This window comes from Meriones unguiculatus, chromosome X (assembly GCF_030254825.1).
Source record: "Meriones unguiculatus strain TT.TT164.6M chromosome X, Bangor_MerUng_6.1, whole genome shotgun sequence".
NCBI lineage: Eukaryota > Metazoa > Chordata > Mammalia > Rodentia > Muridae > Meriones > Meriones unguiculatus.
The window spans coordinates 71,054,473-71,070,729 of record NC_083369.1 but is presented as its reverse complement, the minus strand read 5'-3'; the positions used below and the strand labels follow the sequence as shown (position 1 = coordinate 71,070,729).

Here is a 16,257-nt window from a genome sequence, read left to right as displayed (position 1 = left end):
CTGACTGAAAAATTTAGATAATTCAACTTAATTCCATCATATTCAAGAACTTAAGAGTGCACTACCTTTCCTCTTTTATTATTATGCATTTTTTTGCCTTTATAAAGCTTAAACCATGTTCCCTCTAAGTGTTGGATGAATACTCAAAGACTGAGCTCCGTGGCTGTCCCTGTATCATTCATTGCTTTATTTATTTTCTTAGATATCTAGCTAGTTTGTGAGTGTATATGTGGGGCTGACACTTGACATGGTAACATGTGGAGAAAATAATTTGTTTGGTCTATTTTCTCAGAGATTTGCTATTTGCTCAGAGATTAAACTCAATTGGTCAATCTTAGTCTTAAGTGTTCTTATATGGTTAGCCATATTGCAAGCCCCTGTAAGTATTTTGTTAATTTTTACTGAGATGCATACTTAAATAACATGTTTAGCTTTAGAAAACAAGAGATGAAATTATCTCTGAATTTATGTGCTTGTATGCCTAGTAAATCTGAAACTTGTAAAAACAATAAGTTCAGTAAGAATAAATTATTGTTTGTATATAAGGAAAATAAAAATAATATGAGGTTTTAATTGTACAAGAGCAAATACTAGAAACAGAAAAGTGAGTAAAATTTAATACAGTCACACATTTCATAAAAATTCTTATTTGAATTTTGCAAGATAAATACAAAATCTATATTTTTTACTTTTACTCTTTACATAGTCATGGATCTTATAGAAAATATAAATCTATGTCTAACCATGTAAGAAGTTATACTGTTATTAGTTTTATGTGAAAATAATCTAATTAATATATTTACTTGTGACTACAAATAAATTTTAAAAACTACACATTGATCATATTCAAATTTTTGGTAAGTAAATGCTTATTTCACAAAATATTTCATGAGGCAAGCCTAATCTTGAAGATATATTGTAAATGTATATTATTATATAATAAATAAGTCCCTTGGTTATGTCTTCAAAATATTGAGTAGCATGCCACTCTCTCTTGCAATCATTCCCATTCCCCCTTTTAACTTGGGTTCTTGCTTGAAATTAGAATGTTTCTATCCTATTTACAATTATTGAATCCTCCCTGAACTCCTGATATGAGGTATAAGACTTCCGACTTATTGACCCATTTCTACTTCTACTTTCCCCTCTATACATGGCATTATTTCTATGAGTAAGAATTGGATTCTCTCATTCTCTGGGTATTCTGCCCCTGAATACCCTAAATAAAAATGCCCATTTATCAAAACTCTCTATACTAACCTTATGCTAAGAGAAGTTGACACAAGTTTTGAAGCACTGCCTGTTTGTCCAAAGGAATTTCTGGAGATTTGGCTATTCCTTTTGCCGGCTCCTATGGCTTGAAGCAGAGCTACTATCCCTGACTTTACAGATCCACTTGAATACACATTCTCTCTTGTGAGCTAAAGTTATAGCAGTCACTTGTTACTCTCTAATAAATATTCCCATCAAAGTCTTCCTAGAGATGTAGCTCAACATCTCTGTTTCCTTCACATATAAATTTTATGGTTCTTCAATCAAGCAGAATGGCATTTCCACTATACGTCATGATGAAGTTGGCAGAGAGATGGGACATCCTACATATGTAACCAGCCACCCCCTCTTAGTATGAAGTAGGGATTTCCTGGCAGCACTAAGAAGGATGTTCAACCTTCCTGTCCATGTGAAGGTCAACTGCTGCACCTTGAACTTCCATTCTCTATTGAAAGATTTGTCATTGTTTGATGTTTCTCTATGCAAATAAAGGTTTCTCTGAATTTAACATAAAGGCTTCTTCTGAATTTATTTTCTGTTCCTTATGAAATGGCACTGACCAGTGATAACCAGAATGACTAAGAAACCTGAAAATCAATAATCTACCCTTCTCTCCAATTGTTCTCCATGTATCAGAATTATCAACTGTTGCAGACCTTTGAAATAATTCTCTCCCTAATTAAAGGTTCCATGATACTTTATGAGTTACCCTCTCTAAAAATACTCACAGTTTAGGCAATACTGACTGCTTGTTTCTTGAAACAATGTGCCCACAGGCTTCTTGCCCTATAGTAAAGTCAGTTCTATGACTGGAAGAGTATACTGTACAGAAGTTTTTAGATAATGCATACAAAGATTAAGTTAGCCATTTGTTAATTATCAAAAATGTAGTGCTAAGCACCAACCTGAGCCTAGAGGCTGTGTCTCTATAATGTTATGACAAAACTTGGAAAAATTAGTCCTGTAAGGACAGAGTACATTAGCTGTCTTCTTCTAGCTGGGAAAACTGCCTGTTGTGCCTACACAAATCTCAGCTCTGAGGACTTTTTGGCATTTATAAGTTGTAATCCTACAGTTCCACTAGGAATGCACACCTGGGTTGTTCATTATGATCTAAAAATGACTTTGTCAAAGTATCCTCTATTTGTCTCACTGAAACTGAGTTTGAAAACTCTAAGGCTTTATATATGAATTTAATATTTTGCTATTTTTGATAATTGTATTCATTGTTTTTTTATCATGTTCAGCTCCTTCCCTCATCTTTTCCCTTATCTCTTCCCATTCTACACTCATCCAACTTTGTGTCCTCATTTTTAGAAATCCATCAAGTGCCATTAAGCCTGCCTTTACAGTTAGGAAAAATAATTCTCCCCCTCCCCCAAACCATGATTTTTTGATTAAGCTACTTCCATTCAAACAAACTACAAGCCATTCACTACGGACTTAATGATACAAAATTTTATTTCTTTATTCATATGTTATTTTCATAGTGGTTTGTTGCATATAAGGAAAAAATCACAAACTTTCCAATCTGTGCCTTTCCAAGTATATTTTAATGATGGTTTCAGCTAGATTTGTATGATATAGGCTCACTTCTTCATTAGCTGAAAAAAAAATGAAATAATGCAGAAAATGATATAAGAATTATGACTTAATTTTGTGTTTCTTTATTTTATCTTTTTGGAATTTAGCTGAAGCTTATTACACTAAGAACATTGATGACTACAGTTTTGAAAAGGAATTATTTGTATATATTGTTGATATGGGGAGCATTCTAAGTCAGTAGAAAAGGAGGAATGGGAACAAGACTAATTCAATCATCTTGGAGATTAGAATTCGTACCCAGATTTGAGTGTTTTACTTAAACAAACTGTCTGACTGTGTTTTGGTAGCAGTAGCAAGAATTCTCTTGCTAGGGAGACAGGGAGCTAGGGAGCTAGGGAGACTAGGGAGACAGCAACATGACTTAAGGCATTCAGGCCCCTACACTCTATGAAACAGAGTGAAAAGTCACTACCTGTGCCCCAGTCAAGCTTGGCCATCTATCACCAATAAGCTAGTAAAGAGATCCAAGTTCAAATTTAAAGGAGAAAAAGAGATTTAATCAATGCGGCCATATTGGGAAGAGGGGTAACAAGATGAACCAAACCCTTCAAGTCCATCTTTGAGCCCTGAAGCGAGAACAAGTTTCAAATAAAGAGCCAAAGATATGCACACATAAGGAGTCCCAGTCAAGATATACTTCTTTCTGCCCACTATTGATCCATCATTTTATGGGCTTCAGTCTCCTCCTATAAAGTGGTCTGAGAAGTTATGAGAACTGTTTGAAGTCTCTCTAGGATACTAGTTCCTCTTCTGCATGGAGCCCTTTCCTCCTCCCAGCATAAGATTCCTGGGAGAAATTTTCATTTGATTTGGGTCCATGTTCTAACAGTGCATTAGTCAGATTGAGAAACTCAAGTGTCTTTCTAGAACATCTTCATTGCTGCCAGACCAGTTATAATTTCCCTCTTTCTGTTTCAGCACTTCCATCTTGAGGCAGAGATTGTCTATGTCTGAAACAAATGTAATAAACCTAAAGAGTTTAAGTTAGCCAGAATATAACTCCATTTTGAAATAAAGATTTTGACTGGGAATTGAATTCAGGTACCAGGAATGTACACAGAATGTACACCTGGCAGAAAACAAAGTTAACTCTCCTAGCAACAGCTTCCAGGAAATACAACAGAATAAATGCTTCATAGAAAATAGAGACAAACTCCCTGGCAATAATCAATGGAAATCGGTTGAGAATCAGGTGGGAAAATTCTCCAATGTTTCAGATGTGGTTTAGAAAAGTAGTCATTGTGATTATATGCCTTAGCCATTGTGATTGTGTGCCTCAGAAAAGGTCACCCCGCCCTGCTAAACTTCACCCAATTTTGTAATGCCAAGGCTTGTGTCCCCCTGCTTGCTGCCATGGAAACCCCCTGCTCACAGACTTTCCCTTTAAAAATCCTGTTCACTCAGAGCTCGGGGTCCCACTTCTCTACTGCTGTGTCAGAGAGACTTGGGTCCCGAGTTCGATCCATCTTGTAATAAAGCTCTCTTGCTATTGCATCGAGTCACCTCCTGGTGGTCTCTGAGGGTCCCGTGAACCTGGCATAACAAACCAAAGTACCAAGATTTTTTCTGTTAGATACACATTTATTTTAGTGACAGAAATAAATACCTATAAATTATGGTCTGAATTTATTCCATGATATGTATTATAATATATGAATAGTATATATATTAAGTTAAGTTAAAATTAAAATTTAAGTTGCTACAGGTATTTTTTAATCACTAGGGTGTACAAGGCATGGCTTCAGTTTGGATTAGAATACTACATGCTTTCCTTAATTTGCTGTAATTTTAGTAATAACTGAATAACCACAAATGATTGACTTTTCTATGATTTGTTGACTTTGACGTTTTTGCCAGACTGACTCCTCTGAAATAGCCGTTTGCAGAACTCTTCATTCTCTTCTAGCGAAACTCTTACACAAAAGACCCAGGTAAATAGTACGTCATTTTGGTATCCCTTTCTGAAACTCCACCTATAGTCAATGTCCCCTTAATATGTCTTCCAACTGAACCATGCATATATCTCTATCTTCGTAAATTTATTGTACTACAATCTTCTCTTTATATTTCCTGATATACAGGAAAGTTTTAGAGAGTATATTCTGCTTGATGCTCTGTAATGTGTCCTGTACTATAGTGAACAGCCTAGGGATCAGTACTTTCCTGCCTCATGATGTCATAATTCACCTTTTTGACTTCATCTTTGCTCAGACTTTTAACCAATGAGAATAGACCCAGTAGTGTATGATGACCTCCCTTCAACCAGCAGTCTTGGTCTCACTCTGGTCAGGCTGAGTACCAGCTGGCTCAACCAAGCAAGCCCCTGGTTGCCAGCCTTTCTAGAATCCATGCTTCAAAATGAGAACCTTGGAAGAACACAAATAAAACCTGACAACTTCTCTGCAGTCTGTCTACTTTGGGTCTTCAATGTTGTTTCTGTTTCAGATGCTTCCCTACTAAAATTGTCACCTCTTTTAAGATTACTCTCAAGACTGAATACAGACAATAAGGGAAAGTACTAATATAACACAACAAACACTTTTGGATTGTCAAGGTACCTTGGTTTGAACTCTCAATTTCATCATGGACTTGTGAGTGTGAACTTAACCTGTTGAACCAGACCCCAAGATTGGAACAACATTCTTTGCCTGATTATACTATCCTTCTCTTGAAGACATTATGCATGTATTAATGGACCACCTCCACCCATGATTCAACAAGGATTTCTAAGTCCATATTTCTTGACTCTGTTTCTGGAAATATTTAATCATCGTGGGGGTGTTTTTAGGTATTTCCATGTAATAAAAGAAATTGTGATATCATTCTGACATCTTAAGTATCTTTTATGATAGATTTTTTAATTTGGGATGTGGCATAACATTTTTTTGTTGAGCTCAAATATTTTAACTTTGTGAAATAATACTTGTCCTTTACCCTTTGTAAGTATAGCTAGTAGTAGACATACATTCAGAAAGATCTCTTGTCTGTTAAAGTATAAAATTTTTTTAAATTGATATTTTTTAACACAATATCAACTGTTTAACATGGTAATTTGTCGGGAGCCGTGACTCAGGGGCCTGCTTTGATATTTAAATCTCAGCGGAGAGATGGCTTTTAGCAGGTCTTTACTAATGACAGAGGAGAACTTGCAAGTCCATCTCCTTTTGTTTGTGACAACAGGTGGGATAGCTTGTGAGGGTCACACCTCTTCCTCAGGCTCCTTGTGCAAATTAACCTATTGTTCTGAGATGTTTTACTGGCTAAAGTAACTCCTCAAAAAATAAAGTGGTCAGAAGGCTGGAGGCAGAGGAGGAGGCAGCACTTGAGACTTGCTGCTTGCTGCAGCAGTCTGCCTTTTGCTGTGGCTGTCGAGTCTGGACCTTTAAAAAGTTTCCTGTGTGCTGTGTGTTTATTTTATTAATTTTAATCCTCACACCCAACTCAAGAACCGTTCGACTCTGCCCGGCTGGCCCCGGCAGTAATTCAACTAATAACGTAACATTACTAAGAAGAAGACTGATAATTAATATTGAGAACTATCAAAACATTTGACTTTGACAGAGGAATGGCGTGCATATATATATGTGTGTATTTATAATCATTGTTTAAGTACATCCTGTCTGAGCTACTGAAGAGTGCCTTCATATACAGCACCGGTTTTCTAGCTTTTCTGCATATAAAGCGCAGAATTAGGGTAATCAAAGGGTGAACAAGAATTTTGGATGGAGGGGCTCCAAGATGGCGGTGAACAGAGCGCACCATTTTGGAGAGGCAGGGGACATGAATCTCTGGAATTGGTGAGTGGAGAGTCAATCAAAGCTAGAATTTGGACTTTTGGGCTTTCTAAAGGAGAGGAGACACCACAGAAGCATGAAATGCTTGTATATTTAGATCAGGCATGGACTTCTCTGGGTAGAAAATAAGGCACTTCCCTTGTCCGGGCCTCCGGCGGGGAAACATGCACACAGCACCAGGCAGCTGAGCACAAAGCTTACATCCGGGAGAATAAGACTGCAGATCCAGTGCTCCAGGTTCCTTACCACAGTGGACAGCTGTAACAGCCCATTGAACCACCCCCCCTCCTTGGACACACGTCCTACCCAGGCCCTGCCCAGGGCCCTCCCGACCCTCGGAGCATCCCCTCCACCCATCCCGCTGACGCAATCCCGCCGCAAGACCACAAGAAGTGTAGTGGAGCTCACGTCCCAAGTGGCCAAAGTGCAATAACCCCAGAAACCTCCTCACAGGAGGAGCGCACCCACTGCCAGTGCCAGAGCACAGGCCCAACCACAGAACGCCAACCAGAGTCTCAGATCCACAATACAATCCTTCCTGGATCCCAAAGCCGCAAAGCTCAGTGTCTGGGACCCCAGACGGTGGAGGCAGAGAGGCAGGGTTCCAGACCCCACAGCGGCAGCAGATAACCCCCTGCTGACACCACTCAGAGGAGACCATACCCACCTAGTGCCCTCTTGCTGAGCTTTGGATCCTTGGAACGCACCTCCCACTACCACCACCACCTGGTCGCGCAGGAGTGCACACACCACCGAAACCACCCTGCCAGAGTGCACGCCCAAAGAGTGCCAGCCGCAGAGACTCAGATCCACAGTACAACCCTTCCCAGACCCCAAGTCTGCAAGTGGCAGCACGGACTACACAGGGTTGCCCAGCCAGTGATTGTATGGGCCATCCAACCCTCAGTGGCAGAAAACCAGCTGAATAGCCACCAAAGACCAGCAGACCTGCAAAATCAATACACGCCCGCATTCTGAAATCTACACACGTAAAGAAGATAATCAAGAAAGCGGACACAGGGTAAGATGATCAATCCTCATTTAGAAAGACAAATGGGTTATGCATTGAACGTGTGACAGGAGTCTACCACAGAAGGCATCTGAAAGACTCTACCTAGCAGTGTTTCAAAGTAGGTACTAAGACTCATAACCAAACCTTCCGCAGAGTACAGGGAATCATATGAAAGAAGGGGAGTTTGATGTGGAAAGGATAGGAGCTCCACAAGGACCAAACATATCTGGGCACAGGGTCTTTTCTGAGATGGACACTCAACCAAAGATCATGAGTGGATATAACCTAGAACCTCTGCTCAGATGCGACCCGTGATAGCTCAGTAACCGATTGGTTTCCCATAGTAAGAGGAACAAGGACTATTTCTAACAGGAACTCAATGGCAGGCTCTTTGACCTCCCTACCTCCCAAGGGAGGAGCAGTACTGGTAGGCCACAGAGGAGGACTTTGCAGCCAGTCCTGAAGATACCTGATAAAACAGGGTCAGATGGAAGGCGAGGATGTCCTCCCCTATCAGTGGACTTGGAAAGGGCCAGGGAGGAGATGAGGGAGGGAGGGTGGGATTGGAGAAGGAATGAGGGAGCAGGATACAGCTGGGATACAGAGTTAACAAAATGAATAAATAAAATAAAAAAAATGAAAATAATAAAGAGTTTTGGATGATCATCAGTCTAAATAATATTTTCTTTCCACTGGAAACACACCATGTGTGTATATAACTATTGACAAATTAGAAAGAAAACTGGTATGTCTAAAAAAACAATCTCAAAAAATTGTTTTTGCTGCAGTAGGAAAACTATCACTATGAAGAAATAGTTGCTTTACTCCTAAAATAATGTTGTGAGAATGAACTGGTGCTTGTTAATGAATGCTTAATAAAAACACATGCAGAAAACAGGTGGCAACTTCCTAGGAAGCAATAAAGTTTCCCAGGAAGAAGCTTCCAGTGATAAGTACCCTTGAATTTTCTATTCACCCTTTGTGTGGGGAGACCCCTTGGCACCACAGCAAATTCCAGCCATTTTGCCTGCATATGATGCTGAGAACAATGCACACCTGGATGGAGCATGACCCTGCTGATTAGGATCGCCTCCTGTAAAAATGTTTGTCATGTGGTTAAGCATTTGCCAGAGGCCATTAAGCTTGGAGGATCTTGAGATCCCTCAGCAAACATTCTTGCTGAACCTCTCTTAGCAAACATTCTTGTCATATCCTGCACCATAGCAACCCTATCTTGTGTTCTCTTGGTAAACACTTCGTGGTCTCTTGGAACATAAACTACCCTGCTGACGCATTTTCCCTCCCTGCCTTCTCCCTATAAAGTTGTGTGAAAAAATTCAAATAAATGTGACTTGATAAGAGAACTGTCTTGTTTCCATTCCTCGCGCCTATTGTTCCATCCCATTCCCACTCTCCCCTCCAGGGTCTCCTTTGACTGACTCCTGGGTCGAGTCACCTGTGGATTCAGAGAACCATTTGTAACAACAGCTAACCAAAAGAGATGCAATATGTTAATCTATTTTACAGTGAATCAAGTCTTTGTAATAGGAGCTTGTAATAATGAATTTCCTCAACCCTTTTCTTTTCCATATGGGAAATATTGCCAAGAATAATGAAAGAAAAATTATATGTAAAGGTAATAAGAATATAGTTCCACTGAAATAAGTATTACACACACATACACACAAATGCACACATATATATGCATGAATGTATGCAAAGACACACACATGTATTATATCACCTTCCCAACTGTACTACTTAGATATCTCTTCCTACCCAAAGGTTTTATATCATTTTGTATGTATTAACATATTACTCAAAAACACATAAAGAATAGAGTCCAAGGAAATTAAGCGAAGGTGGCATTTGGTTTAGGGCTCTTCTGTTAAATTTTTTTGTTTTTGAGACAGAGTAATCACTACTTAGCCTTAGGTTGCCTGTGTACACATGGTTTGCCTTAACTTCACAGATAGTTCCCTACCACTGCCTCTGTGTCTGCTGATATTTAAAGTCATGCTCCACAAACTCATACTGTCTCTATACTTTTAAGTTTCTTCCATTTACTCATTTCTGTATTTAAATTTGGGATTTTGCATTAAAATAAAATTTCCACAATTGGAACTATAGAGAAATACAGACCACAGGGAGACTTTGTGGCTGGTGGGAGAAGTTACACTTTAAAATAAATTTGAAAATGTCGGGGGCCTTCTGGCACCTTTTTGGTCCCTGAATTTCGGCATCTGGCTTGAACGGTCTACTGCCCGGATACAATAGTGCATTCCTGGCTGACCTGGGGCTTTTGATAAGATCATCTTCCTGAAATACCTTAAATCCTCCTCTCCCTCAGGGCTTCCTAAGTAACTCTTTTGAGGAACTTTCCAAATTACCATTATGAGCACATCTTGGTGGGCCATCCTGTGATTTCTAGTCACTTAGTAACCCTGCCAAAGGCAATTACATTCCTTCTGCTTCTGCCTATATAGTTGTATGGAAAATTTGAATAAACAGAGACTTTGATCAGAAATACTGTCTTGGTCTTCATCTCTCTCACCCTTGTCCCCCCTTTTTCATTCCCACTCCCCCATTCAGGATCTCCATTGACAGACCTTTGGGACGGGTCAGAAAAATAATAAATAAAGGTTTTACTACATTGTATTTTGTCCACTATTTTGAGTCAAAGTCGATATAGGCTAATTTTAAATACTTTAAAATACAGAAAATTTCTACTTTTTGACCTGACTACTGTTTAATCACTTTTGGTGAGGCATGAGAATTTTTTTCTGGATTTTTTCTGAATTTTCTGGTGTGGTGTAAAGTTTGCTTCAAGACTGAAATTAAATACAGCAAATGTCAAAAAGAAAGAAAGGTGGGGTGGAAGCAAATACAAGGTTGTTATAATGGACCCACTGTAATGCTATGCTACACTAAATTACTTCATTCCTTTGTAGAGCTGTTGGTTAAGCTGCATTGATATATTTTCATCTTGGCCTTTACTTTGACAAAGAAAGGAGGAAGTTTCACCAAATTCCTTAAAAACTTGTTCCAAATTCCTTAAACGCTTGTCTGTGTGACCTTGGACCATAACTGCTTTAGGGAATTAATTTTAGAATAGGACTTTATCCACTATAGGGAGATAGTTTTTGAAATTAAGTTGGGTGTTACCACGAACATTTTCATTTTTAATTGATGTGACTTGTCTTTGTTTTAACTATAAAAAATGAACCCTGGAATAAACCCATGCTGCTGTTGCTTCAGTCATACTGACAGCCCTCTCAAGCCTTCCTGTGTATAGTGTGTTTTGTTTTAATTATTTTAAATCCTCACTCCCAACTCTGGTACTGTTCGACTCTGCAGGCAGGCTCCGGCAGATTTCCACAGAGGTTCATTCACTCTAGGATGATGCTGTACTGGTATGTCTGATTTCATAGCAGAGATTCAGAATCAGAAATGTAGGAAGCAAAAGGAAAATGTAAGAGAAAATGTCAAGAAGTAAAACAGAGCAATTGCAATGCTCCACAGAGCATACTACCATTAACCAACAAGAAGATGACTCATTTCATCAGTTTGTAACTATGGTGAATCCTAGTTGCTGTCCTGCCTGTTTACTAGACAACTGTTCCTTATAGGTTTTAAAATTATCTTAGCCTGAAATTTATGTCATTGCAACAAGTAACACTAAAGAAACATTATGAAGAAAACACTAAAGGAAAACTATGGCATTTGCCATTTTAGAAGAAGACAATCCAGGGTATTTCAACCAGGAGATAAAGACATTTATGAGGACTCAAGCTCAAATGAAGGTGAGATACAAAAACTCAACGACTTGAAACTAAAAAAAAAAAAGCCTTAAAACTAGTATGCACAGAGCAGGTAGTAGATATTTACATTACTATTCATAACAGTAGGAAAATTATAGTTAAAAAGTAGCAACAAAATAATTTTATGGTTGGGAGTCACCACAACATAAGGAACTGCATTAAAGGGTGACAGCACTAGGAAAGTTGAGACCCACTGATCTAGACCAAATAAACAAAAAACACGAAAATATTTTAAATGTCTTGAATTATCGTTCTTTGCAAAGTATGAGACTGGAGTGATGATAATTATTTTTCCATATATTTAAATAAAAGAAATCAACGAATAGTGGACAAGTAAGACAAGACTAGAAAGCAAAGTCATTATTCTAAAATAAACTTAATGAGGTGCACTAAAGCTCACATGCTGAAATGTTCTCACTGTCAACTTGAGAATATTTACACAAAATATTTGGTTCTGATTAATTAGAACAGTTTCTGGCAGTTAATTTGTCTTATCATGTTATACCCAGTTCGCGAGCCCCCAAAAGACCTACAGGAATCGACTCCATTGCAAGCTCGAGCCCGGGTGGCTGCCCTTTACAAAGACATTTGGGCAAGCGACCCCCGGCTCCAGGAGATCAAGGTTTTTAAAGGAACAAAAAAATGCCAGTGGGGTAGTACAAGCCTTGGCATTACAGGATTGGGTAGGAGGAACAAAACGCAAGCGGGGTGGTCTCTAGGGAAGCTGACCTTTAAAATGATTGGTCTATTTTTAGGCGCCAAGACTGATAACGGTCAGGCCAGGCTACCTGGGAGACATCTGACCTCTAGTTCTTAGTGGCCATGTGACTCCAGTCATACCCTGAGGTTTATCTGGGTGGGGACTGCTGCTGGCCCATTATCTGAAAGGAATGTGGTCTTGTGATTCTGCTCCAGCCTCTGGGCTAGCCCTCTGCTCTGAAAGGAAAGTGGGACTCTGCCCTAGCCTCTGGGCTAGCCCTCTGCTCTAAAAGGAATGTGGTCTTGTGATTCTGTCCCAGCCCCAGGAATTAACTCTAACCTTTCAATCAGAAATGCTAAAGTACGATTTTGAGAACAAGGTGAAGTAGGAGGCTTACTGGTTCACCCAAAGCGGACTGATTCTTTTTTTAAAAAAGTTTGGATTTATTGATAGATGGTTGACAAACAGTAAAATGTATCCTTTCCAAAGTACAGTTTTGGGATTTGGAAAAGTTCAGGCTGGCTGTTAATGTGAGAACAATGCTGCATGCCATTCTCTCGTTACTGAGAAACATTTTCTCTGTAGGAGCTGGCAGTCAGGTGGAAACAATGATGATTCCAATTCAGAATGAAAGTTGTCCAGAAGAGCTTCTTGCAGGAGAGTGTAATCCTCAGGATATAAAAACAGATGCTGAGACTCATAGACAAATGTTGGACAGTGTGCAGAGAATCTTACGAAATGAGGGGGAGATAAAAAGACCTGGAAGGGGACAGGACCTCCACAAAGAGCCAAAAATTCTGGGCCAAGGGATCTGTACAGAGACTGATACTTCAAGCAAAGACCATGCACAGCGATAACTTAGAACCCGTGCTCAGTGTAGCCCATAGGCAGCTCAGTCTTCAAGTGGGTTCCTTAGAAAAGGGAACAGGGGCTGTCTCTGGCATGAAGTCAGTGGCTGACGGTTTGATCACCTCTCCCTGGGAGGTGCAGCCCTGCCAGACCACAGAGGAAGACAATAGCCAGTCCTGATGAGACCTAATAGGCTAGGGTCAGATAGAAGGAGAGGAGAACCTCCCCTATCAGTGGACTAGGGGAGAGTAATGGGGGAGAAGAGGGAGTGAGGATGGGACTGGGAGTAGAGATGAGGAAGGGAACTGTAGCTGGGATATAAAATGAATAAATTGTAATAAATAACAAATTAAAAAAATAAAAATAAAAACATATACACCTATATCTATCTTTCTCAACTATAAGACTTTATAGGCAATTCAAAACTGCCAGTCTGTGCTACGTGTGGCCATATGATGTTGATAACACTTGCATTATGATCTGTGTAATAGTGTCATGAGGATCTTTAATCTTTAAACATTAAGTAGTAAAAACAATGCTTATTTTCTCACATGAATAAATATCATCACCCCTAAGTACATAATTATTGAGATTTGAATAGTTTAAAAATTTTTAAGGCTGTATGCACATTCGTCAGTATTTATTGTGTATCTAGGTCATGCATGGTATTGTACAAGTTGGTCAGGCCATGGCTATGATACACTTTACATTTTATCTAATACATTAAGTATACTCCATCCATTCATGTAAGGTGGGAAACTCCTTTTATTAGACTGGTTTTTGGATATTAGTTCATATTCCTTATTTGAGTGTCAGGAACAGCATTGAAACTCAGCACATGGTACTCAGCATCTTTACATCACTATACCTTATATGGTTTCAGACATTGAAGCCAGATTTCATAGATCTCTATTTGTTCAAGTAAAAAAGATAAGATCATTCATTTTCTTGTATTTCATGCATCTAAAATCACCAAATAATGCACCAAACAAGGGAAAGGGTCCTCATAATTCTATCCTAAATTCTATCCTGTGATAGACTCCGAAATGATGGTGCCTCAACTCAATTATGCTGGTCCCAAAAATGAACTTCAAAAGTTTCAAAAATGGATGGGGGAGAAGGGGTGGAAATTTTCTTGTCTTTATGCCTAATTAACTGTTTGCTTTAAAAGCGATTCTTTGTAGTTAATGGAATGTGTTCAAAGGCATGAAAATTGTAAAAGTCTATTAAAGTTAACATGATTCAACCAATTACATTTACTATATATACATATATACACATATATATTATATTTACACTATATATATTCAAGCTAGGTAAAACTTTTTATCATTTTTTTGTTTGTGTGTGGGGGGGTACTGCATGGTATATCTGTTCAGTTCGAACAACTTGTGATGATTTTTCTCTTTTCACTATGTGGGTCTCATGAATCGAATGTGGATTGTCAGTCTTGGTGGCAGGCACCTTCACCAACTGAGACATCTTGTTGAATTAAACCATGGTGTTTTGATGATTAGAATTATCAATACTTTTGTAGGCATCTTTAAATGTTCAAAGTCCATTAGGGAGCCTATGTTTAAATTGGCAATATATAAGTCAGAATTAGACCAATTTACATGAAGTGCATGAGTACTAGAAAAGAGACATAATGACCAAAAGTACTTGGAAAGCTACTCCTGGCTCAAACCTCTTTTTGGTTGCAATGAAGGAATTGAGCCCAGAGTGTCCCATTGAGAGACCAAAAGATTAAAAATCAGCAGTTATTATTGAAGCTTAAGGCCTGAACTAGCTGGGTGAGGTCCAGTAATGCCTTGAGGGGAAGAACCTGCCTACCGCATTCTTTCCCCACTCACTAGAGATACAGTTGCTAGGGAATTGGCCCATCCCCCAAGGGAGGGACACCAGATCATTAATGATTTGGGGACCTTCTTATAGCCAATCAATTCAAAATGCAGCATTTTGACCAATAGATGCTTGCCAGGCAGGAATCGTCCTTGCCTTGGGCATGCTGGGAAGGACCAGAATCTTTTAATCACCCAAATAACCTGAGCATGAGAACAAGGCTCTCGACTCTCACAGCTTCGGCGGTGGGGGATGTGGGCCCAAGCTGCAGCTTGTAATTTGTAATAAAAAGAACCTCATGTATTGACAGCGGAGTCTATTTATTCCTTGTCTTTTGGGGTTTGCGAACTGGGTAGAACACCATGTGCTAGGCTAGTTCACTATTACTGAAGTACACTCTCATTCCATGGAAACATTTTTTAGTGTTGTAAATGCCATATCTACTTACTGTATGATTTTGTATAACTTTCTATCTTAGGATCCATGTAAACTAGTATTTGATTTTTCTTGGGAGCATTGATTATAAATGTTGGGAACAACATCTGTGGTTACATGTACAAGTTCTGTCATGATCCAAGCATATGTTCATGCATATTGTTTCACAGGTTTTAATGTCTTATGCCTGTGCAACACAAAGGAGTCAGAGGAAAACTACAGGTGATAGAAATGGTATTTGTACAAAATAAATTCATAATGAATTTACATATTCTGTCAGCTGTGTGTGTATATGTCAAATTGTTTTTCTCCATCCTGTATTATAGCCTTCACAGTCATTCTCAGTCTCACAGCCTCATTAAATGTTTTCATTGTTGCTCTTTAACAACATTTTTTGTATACATTATATGTATATATTTCTAGTTTTAGCATCCTCAAATATTGCCATTTTAAAATATATGACCATACAAGCATAAAACTGTAATTTCGGTAAAGCAGAATCTACAGTTATTCACTTGTACTTTCTAGAGTCTATCCCCTTCTATAATATAACGTGTCTTACCTAATACATAATTGTTCAGTGAGTGATATCAGAAGATGGAAAGACCTCCCATGCTCATGGCTTGGCAGGATTAACATAGTAAAAATGGCCATCTTACCAAAAGCAATCCACAGATTCAATGCAATTCCCATCAAATTACCAACACAATTCTTTACAGACCTGGAAAGAAAAATTCTTAACTTTATATGGAATAACAAGAAACCAAGAATTGCTAAAACAACCCTCTACAATAAAAAAAATCTTCTGGAGGTATCTCCATCCCTGAACTTAAGTTGTACTATAGAGCAACAGTTATAAAAACTGCATGGTATTTGCATAGAAACAGAAGGGTGGATCAATGGATCCGAACAGAAAACCCAGAAATA

At 38.7% G+C, this 16,257-nt stretch overlaps 1 protein-coding gene across 3 annotated transcripts in view; it reads right to left on the bottom strand.

The window, feature by feature from the left end:
* The window catches only part of Htr2c (5-hydroxytryptamine receptor 2C), a 377,148-nt gene that overhangs the window by 67,501 nt on the left and 293,390 nt on the right, over positions 1-16,257 (bottom strand). The gene's annotated exons all lie outside the window — the stretch shown is intronic.